This window comes from Polypterus senegalus, chromosome 12 (assembly GCF_016835505.1).
Source record: "Polypterus senegalus isolate Bchr_013 chromosome 12, ASM1683550v1, whole genome shotgun sequence".
NCBI classification, from domain to species: Eukaryota; Metazoa; Chordata; class Cladistia; order Polypteriformes; family Polypteridae; genus Polypterus; species Polypterus senegalus.
The window spans coordinates 140,148,533-140,157,227 of NC_053165.1; the positions used below are offsets into that span (position 1 = coordinate 140,148,533).

Below are 8,695 nucleotides of genomic sequence, written 5' to 3' on the forward strand. Positions count from 1 at the left end.
TTGGCAGTTTTCAGGATTATTGGTCCATGCTTCTTCTACAAAAGCTCTAAAACTATAACTGTTGCTGCTGCAGATTATGTTGGCATGTTTTTATATTAAAAAAAAACAAATGAAATTAAAAATTTACATTTTTAAAATAACAGGCTCTGATCCCAGCAAGAGGGATCCACATTCCTCACTGCTAAAGTCACCATTAATACTTTTTGAGAGATCTTACCCATTTGATGTCATGAAACAATCTCACCTCTTGGCCTGCAAGATAACCTAAAGTCGATTCTTCCAGATTATTTTGCATGGCATTATTTATTTTATAGAAGTAAGCTCTGGATAATTGAAGTTTGAAGAATAACATCAAAGCCATAAATAATGATATCCTTCTATCTGTATTTCAAAATTTGTAGTTTCATTTAGAAAGATGTTATTGTAATTGGTAATCCTTATTTGAAAAATGTTATTTTTAGAAAATCTAAGACAAGGTAATTAATTCCTGACCATGTTAATTCTCCTCTAACTTAATCTAACCTTTCATACCATTCATTGAAATAGTTCCACATTCTTGCATTGCACCCATTGCTTCTGATTTAAAGTAAGAGGCAAATCGGCAAATGGCATGATGGCGGTGCATTGTTACTTATCACTTTTGCCTCCCATCATCAAACACTTGTCACTGTCTTTGTGGAGTTTGCACACTATTCTCTTGTCAACATGCTGTTTCTCTCTCATCTAACTTGTATTGGGTTAATTGGCAGTTCTACACTGGCCCAGCATTAGTGCCTTGTGCTCACGGTTGTTTGGAAGGACTTTGGCTCCTTGTAGTTCTGAGGAGGACAAAGTAAGCTTAAGAAATGGATGTATGTTGTGAAGTATATGGGCGTCAACAGCTGCCCTAGCCAAACACAGGCAGATAAAGGCAGAGCTTTAAGCACACAACACTCGTTTTATTACTTTTCTCCCATTGGAACTACTCCACTTCATTTCCAGCGTGACAGTACGGTTCTGTTCTTACAGTTCAAAACCTCATAAGGTCGACTTATTCTTCTTGCTTTCATGTCCACTCCCTTTCAGGTAAGCTGTGTCTTCTGCATCCTGATGGTCGCTTTCCTTTCAGTAGTGGCAAGCACGCCTTTAACAGGTCCTGGAAGTGTCCTAGGTGATTCTTCGGCATCACCTGGAATTACTCCCAGGTGTGATGGAAATACACTGCTGGACTCCTCAGCTCCCCATGGCGGCCACCAAGGGAACCAACAGGGCTGCATGAAAGCCTCACTCCCAATCTACGCTGGCAGAACCTGTGGTGACACCGCTGTCCAGGAGAGCTGTCCTCCAGTGTCCCAGGGGAGGTAATGCCTCACAGGTGCTCTCTCCCCATGTCCTTCCATCCCGCTGGCATACAATGTGTATACGGATAACTTATGGTATTGGGTTGGTGTATAAGAAAGAAAAGTAGGGGTTAACAAATCAGCAAAATTATGCATTAAGTTACTGTATCATCTGTGTCAACAGGATTAGTAGACCAAAATTTGCTTAAAAAGGCAGGACAGGCTCCATCGCATCACCTCAAGGACATTGCCTTGAGGAACATCATTTTTTACAATCTTAATGAGATTAGCAATATTTTACTAAGGGTTAGTCAATAAAAATATAAATAAACCACCAAAGAAAGCAACTTGTGATGAAAAAATGCTAATGGATATATTGCATCTGATAATATACATTTGCTCAAAATCATGGAGACATAGAAAGTTATATCTGTCTCTCTGTTTCTGGAAATTTAATTTTCAACCATTTATGTGAAGAACTATAAATATTTGATATGGGATACTAAAAAGCTGCTTTAGCACCACCTAGTGAGGTGAAATATTTTCTCAGCAAGGTAAATTTCGAAGAATCTGTATGCAATGAGAAGTGATGCAAAATGACACCTTTTATTGGCTAAATGATCAGACTACAATATACAAGCTTTCGGGGCAGCTCAGGCCCCTTCTTCAAGCACGGTACAACACCCTACCGCTAAGAATCTGTATGAATTGCTATACAAATAGGTAGAAGGCTGTATGTATGGATCTCCACTATGAGATACAAGTTGTTAATAAACAGGTAAACCTTTACTCTTAATGCAGATGCTCATCTTCTCTAAAAGTTTCTATGTTTGGAAGTACCAGGCCTACATCTCCCCAGGTAACTAATATTAATATCAAGTATAAATGATCATAACAGTAATTTTCTATACATGCGTTCTCCTGTGATAATACTAAAACAGATAGAAATGTGCATAATCTCAATTCCCTGACAGCAACCATTCAGTGTTGTCACTTGAACACCAACCTATAACTGAATTCAAAATTTCACATTTCCTTACTTGTTTTGTAATTATGATAACATTAGTATTCTGACAGCATTACTATCACATGGTGTTCTAGAAGAAACTCTTGATTTCACAATATAATATAACATACTACCTTCATGGCTGGAACATTGAGTAAAGGTCGGCATTAGCTATGGTCAAAGCCCTAGTTCATTTTAAGATAACTTCCAAGACTTATTTTTTTTGTCTCTAAATTGATCCTTCAGACGACATGCATGATTGTTTTATGATTTTGACATTTACTATCTTGTCTCAGTATATGTAATATATCTTTCAAAAATGCAAGGTACAATAATTAATGTTGCTCTCTCAGGTTTTGGACCCAGTCTCAGTCTGGGTTGACATTTTTTTTCAGGACATTGTGGCTTTCCCTTAACATCCCAAAGATGTATGCATGATGAAATTTGTGATTCTTCATTTGCTTAGTTGTGTGATGCTGTGGGCCTGACAATGGACATACACTCTTATTCAAGGGCTATTCCTGACCTACTCTCAAAACTTCCAGAATTGGCCCCCCAGCAACAACAGAGTTGCATTAAGTAGGCTTGAGAATGTTATTTTACAGTTTTCAGTAATTAAACAACATTCCTAGCAAGAAAATACTATAAGATCTTTAAAAATGCCTCTTTTTTACTTAAGGCACGGGTGTCGAACTTCAGGCCTGGAGAGCTGCAGTGGCTGCAGTTTTTCTTTCTAACCCTTTTCCTAATCAGTGTCCAGTTTTCACTGCTAATTAACTTCTTTTCCATCTATTTTAATAGCCCTGTTTTTAATGATTAAGTCTTCTGAATTGATTATTTTCTTCATTAAATGACAGCTAAACAGAAATGAGATGTGAAACAAGCCAACAAATGACCAGCTAAATTGGGGCTTCAAACTCCAACTAATTTCACTCCAACCATTTCCTTAATGAGAAGCTGGTTGTTGCTGTTAATTAAACCCGTTGTGCAATTCCACGGCTTGTTGCAGCTCTCATTCTGTCACAGCAGACATTTCCAAAAGTGTTGCTATTCTATTATTTTCTTGGTGGCCTGAGAGATCAGCCTTGCTGAGACCTTCACCTTTCTTTATTTTCACATTTTGTTTGATGGGTACAGGTGAGCTGGTCATTGTTTTGTGTCTCATTACTGTCCGGCTGCTAATTAAGGAAAAAAAAACAACTAAGGGGCCTGAGTCAAGCTAATTAAAACTAAGGCTAAAGAAGTTCATTAGCATCAAAAACTAGTTACTAATTAAGAAGATGGTTAGAATGAAAACCTTCCGCCACTGCAGTTCTCCAGGACCACCCTGATTTAAGGTATCTTTGTAAAGTAACTAGATTGGCTCCTCATGCTTTTAATGTTCTCATTTGGCGCAAACGCAGACAGACTGACTACAACAAAATGAATACTCAATTTAAGTTGTAGAAAAAGAGAAAAATGTGTAAGGAATTTGGAAATGGGTCAGATAAATATAGATGAAGACACTTTCCTGTCTATCGCTCTGCTTCCTTTTCACTCACACTTTGGGGAATATAAACTGCACATTAAGTGATAGGCTGCTCAGCACTGATTTGTTGGGTCCCATGCCCCACTCGTGCAGAAGTCCTTATTCTATTATATTGTTTTACATTGTATATCCCATTTTTTTCTTTTATTTTGATGCCTTTATTTAACCTAAAGCCCCATCAAACTTTAATAATACTGATACCAGAAACTTGGCAAAAACTAAAGCATTTATTAGATTGTTGATTGGATTTGCAATGTTTTCTAATCTGAAGGGGTTTACATGTAATTTCTGTGTGGAGGCTCAAGAGGATTAATGGTAATTTGATAGACAGAGGGTGCCAGGGAAGAAAACGGCACAACAGGCAAAACAGGACAATGCCCTGTTGAAAGCAATACTGGAAATAAAGAACACAAGTGAGCTATAACATAGCCTTTCTAAGTGCAAGTTTGGGTCATTTGTGTAGCTTGAGTCTAAGACTTCCCAAGAAGTACATACTCTGTTGGCACTGATGTGACAGAAAGCCAATGTCCTGAATAGGCAGAAGAATTTAGAGGGGCATACTCCTAAGCTATTAGATCACAAAACAGGGCTCAGTACTCAGACTATTACTGTTTTCACTTTGCATGCTCCCAATACAAAACATAGCATTAGTTTTTGCTCGTTTGCTACAATTACACCATTCTTTAATACCAAACTAGACATTAAGCCTGTTACAATAACGGGCGCTAGAACAGTAGTGCATAAACATTAGTAGGAACATTATTATATATTAAATGGCAAGGGACCTTGTATGTGGCTGTAATATGCGTCACTGTATTGTGTGCCTTTAATTTTCTCTCTCAGTAATACTGGTTTGTATTTCCGTAAAATGCCTGTAATTTTCCCTGACTGTAATACAGTGGAACCGAAGTAATTTCCCCAATAGGATTGTATGTAAATACAATTAATCTGTTCCAGACCGTATGAACTGTATGTAAATATATATTTTCTTAAGTTTTTAAGCACAAATATAGTTAATTATACCATTGAATGCACAGCGTAGTAGTAAACTAAATGTAAAAACATTGAATAACACTAAGAAAACCTTGAACAACAGAGAAAACTAACACTGCAAGAGTTCGTGCTACAGCCTTACAACCTGCTCGCTAAAAACACTTTTTTTAATGAGTTTTGAGCACAGGGAAAAAAATGAACATTTGAAAAATCTGTAATTTAATAATCAACCAAGAAAAATAACATTGAAACAATGCACGCACGCTCCTGTGTGTGTGTGTGTCTCTCTCGCGCGTGTGTGTCTCTCTCTTAAGCAGGCGCCTCTATGTCTGTGTCTCTCTCGCCTGTGTCTGTGTGTGTGTGTGTGTGTCTGTCTGTCTATCTCTCGCACGTGCCTCTGTGTGTGTGTGTCTCTCGCGCCTGTGTGTGTGTCTGTCGCACGAGCACCTGCGTGTGTTTGTGTCTGTCTCACGCGCGCCTGTGTGTGTGTCTGTCTCGTGCGCTCCTGTGTGTGTGTCTGTCTCGTGCGCTCCTGTGTGTGTGTGTCTGTCTCGCGCGCACCTTTGTATGTGTCTGTCTCACATGCGCCTGTGTGTGTGTCTGTCTCACGTGCGTCTGTGTGTATGTGTCTGCCTCACGCACGCCTGTGTATGTGTCTGTCTCGTGCACTCCTGTGTGTGTGTGTCTGTCTCACACGCGAGACAGACACACACACAGGCGCACGCGAGACAGACAGACACAGGCGTGCGCGAGACAGACACATACACAGGCGTGCGCGAACCACACCCACTGTGTGTCTGTCTCTTTTGCGCCTGTGTGTGTGTGTGTGTCTCTCTCGCTCTGCACACACAGGGAATGCACAGGAAGAGACTGAACACATGCCGTGTGGCCCGGCGCATGCGCATTTCACCAGAAGACACACACACATGGACACCTGGACACACACAGGGGTTTTTTTAAAGAGGATGATGTTTCTCCAATGCTGTTCTTAAATAGTTCTGTCAGTGATTTAAAGGAGTGGATGGATGAGAATTGTTTGTCTCTGTATACAGAAAAAAACAGAAATGTTACTTATTGAAGGGAATGATACGGACCTCAGCAACATTCCTTTACATTGTAACTCACTTAGAATCACCATTAGTTTACCTGAATCACTGTGGAATTTAGCATTATCTTTGGCACTGGTGTGTTGTTTAAAATGCACATTACAAAACTATCTAAAACATGGTTTTTCCATATTAAAAATGTTGGAAAATTAAGACGTTTTCTAAACATGCAAGATAATTAGCGAAATTAATTCATGCATTTATTTCTAGTAGGATTGGCTACAGCAATACACTATTCAATGGGTGTTTAAATTGTTCTTTAGGCAGCTTTCAGTTACTTCGAAATGTTCCTGCAAAAATTATTACAAGAACCAGAAAGTATGAACACATAACTGTGGTTTGTTCTCAAGCCCTTGCATTGGCTCCCAGTTAAGCTTCAAGCTGATTTTGAAATCCTCTTTGAAATATATAAAGCCTTACATGGCCAAAGTCCTGTTTACTTAACTAAACCTACCATTTATAAACATTAAGATCACAAGATGCTGGCCTATTTAGAATTCCAAGGGTTAATAAAATAACAGTGGATGAGTCGAAGTTTTAATAACAAGACCCCAAAGCTATGCAAAAACAGATAAGAGATGCCTCTTCAGCCTCTGCTATTAAATAAAAGCTGAAGACTTAGTATAGTTAGTATGAATAGCAGTGGATATTGCATCTTTGTTAGTCATTTATACAAAAATCTAAGCACTGCAATAATTAAAACTGTGACTAACCTTCCTATATTCTGTTTCTCTTCTTAATATTTTGATGTGGTACTTGGGGGCACTGCTCCACTACCAAGCTGCTCTCCTGCCCAAGGAAAAGTAATTTCAGATACTGGGCAGATAAGAATGTTTCCATGGAAAGATTCTGTCATCAGATTGGACAGCTCAGAACTGACACTAATATAGAATGCCCAGAATAGGATGGGTGGCTTGTTGGCCCAGGACTCCAGGACCATGACTGTGTCTGATTTTGTCCTTGACTTTCTCATTTACAACATTCATGTCCTCCATTGTCAATTGGCCAGCGTTCAACAATAAATTAATGGACAAATATCATTGCACTGATCAAATGACATAGTTCATTCTGATAATAGAATCTTTCCATCCATTGATTCCAATTCTCCCAGTGTTTCAGATGACGTTTCCTTTGTCAGATTAGCAGCTTAGCAGTACAGCAGTGGCATCAATTGCCTCATCAGGATACTGAAAAATAAAATAGAATAAAGGAGGGTTACTTCTTCTTCTTCTTCTTTCGGCTGCCCCCGTTTGGGGTTGCCACAGCGGATCATTCAAATTTTTTGTCCCCATATTGACTTGGCCAAATTATACACCGGATGCAATTCCTGATGTAATGGTTTGTAATTATTATAATACTTATATTTTTATGAATGACAAACAAACAAAAATTCAGCATTCACAGCTAATCAGCAGCTTTTGAATGTTAGCCAAGAGGACAAGGCAGCCCACCTTACAGAAACAGCTGCAGACTTTTATAGCAAAGTCCAGTGTGGAAGCTAGGGTTCTTTTATTTGCTACTTTTTATTTTCCTGTTGACTTTTCCACTCTTCTGTATTTGTTGTATAATAAATCATTTTTGAAGAGAATGTTTTTTAATTTATCCTTTACACTTTAGTTGGTACTCAGTGGTGCCTCTTATTATGACCTTAAAAATTATGCAAAATTTCTGACTCTGACCAGCAACTTCTCCTTACCAAAGAATAAAGAACCTTAGTCTGAATAAACGGCAATGTAAAACATGAAGAAGATCCATCACTGGAATGCTGCCACATAATTTACCTGCACACTTTGTTATTTCCAGAAACCCAACCTGCACTCTTTTAAGCAGAAGTGTAAAAACAGGTATGAAATTATATTCTCTGCTAATTGTGTATTATATAATTTCTCTCATAGGCCAATCTATTGTATGATATTGTCATCAATAAAAGGTTTTGGATCCAATTCTGCAATATGTATTTTATATATGCTAATATTAAATAAATCAAATAAGTTAAGTTAGCACAGAAATTCAAAAATGGTTAAGTAGGAAGAGATTTTATCTAGGAAGTTCACTTATAGCCCATTTTATGGTAGTCATCGTGCATAAGATAATAAAATGTTTAAGTGGAATGATTTACAAAACACAATTTGTATAGCACCTTTAGGTGGGCTGGTGTCCCGACTAGTGCTATGAGACTCAGTGCCTGTCTATGTTGAAACTGTTTATGGGCTTTTGTCTGATTTTAATGTTTTTCCTCCATCTTCGAAATGAGGAGCATTTTGAATTGACTGGAGAATCTGCATTAGCCCTGTATAATCAAGTGTGCCCTACAATGACATTTTTCTTATCTATCTTGCCTTTTATCTTGCTTGTATCCTGCATGTGCACATTAAATGGATAACTAGATTAAATTATTCTGAATGAACCACAATTTCTCCTTTAATTTCAGGTTGTAGGAAAAACAAAGTATGGATGCAAAGATGATTTATTTAGTTCTGTTTTCAGTGCTTTTGTTCTCTGAGTCAGGTACAGTTTCGCCTTTTACTAACACTTTATCATGTCTTTATTTGTTACATTTCTTTACTATTAGCCTAAGTGTGAAAGTGCTACATCGTATATGTTAATGTAAATAGCTTCTTGGATACCTAATGTTATAATGATAAATGTGCACTGTCCTGCTTTTATAGTTGGTGTACTAGCTGACATAGCTGAAATACCTGGCATTGCCCGGAAGGAAAATAAAGTGTTTTTTTTTTAATTG

General features: G+C 38.0%; 1 long non-coding RNA gene across 1 annotated transcript; it reads right to left on the bottom strand.

Annotated features, from left to right (window-relative positions):
• Positions 1-917: 917 nt before the first annotated feature.
• LOC120541721 lies at positions 918-6,780 on the bottom strand. Its single transcript, XR_005636065.1, has 2 exons — positions 6,666-6,780; positions 918-1,409 (listed from the first exon to the last, which is right to left on the bottom strand). It is a non-coding gene; the product is annotated as an uncharacterized LOC120541721 (long non-coding RNA).
• Positions 6,781-8,695: the final 1,915 nt, after the last annotated feature.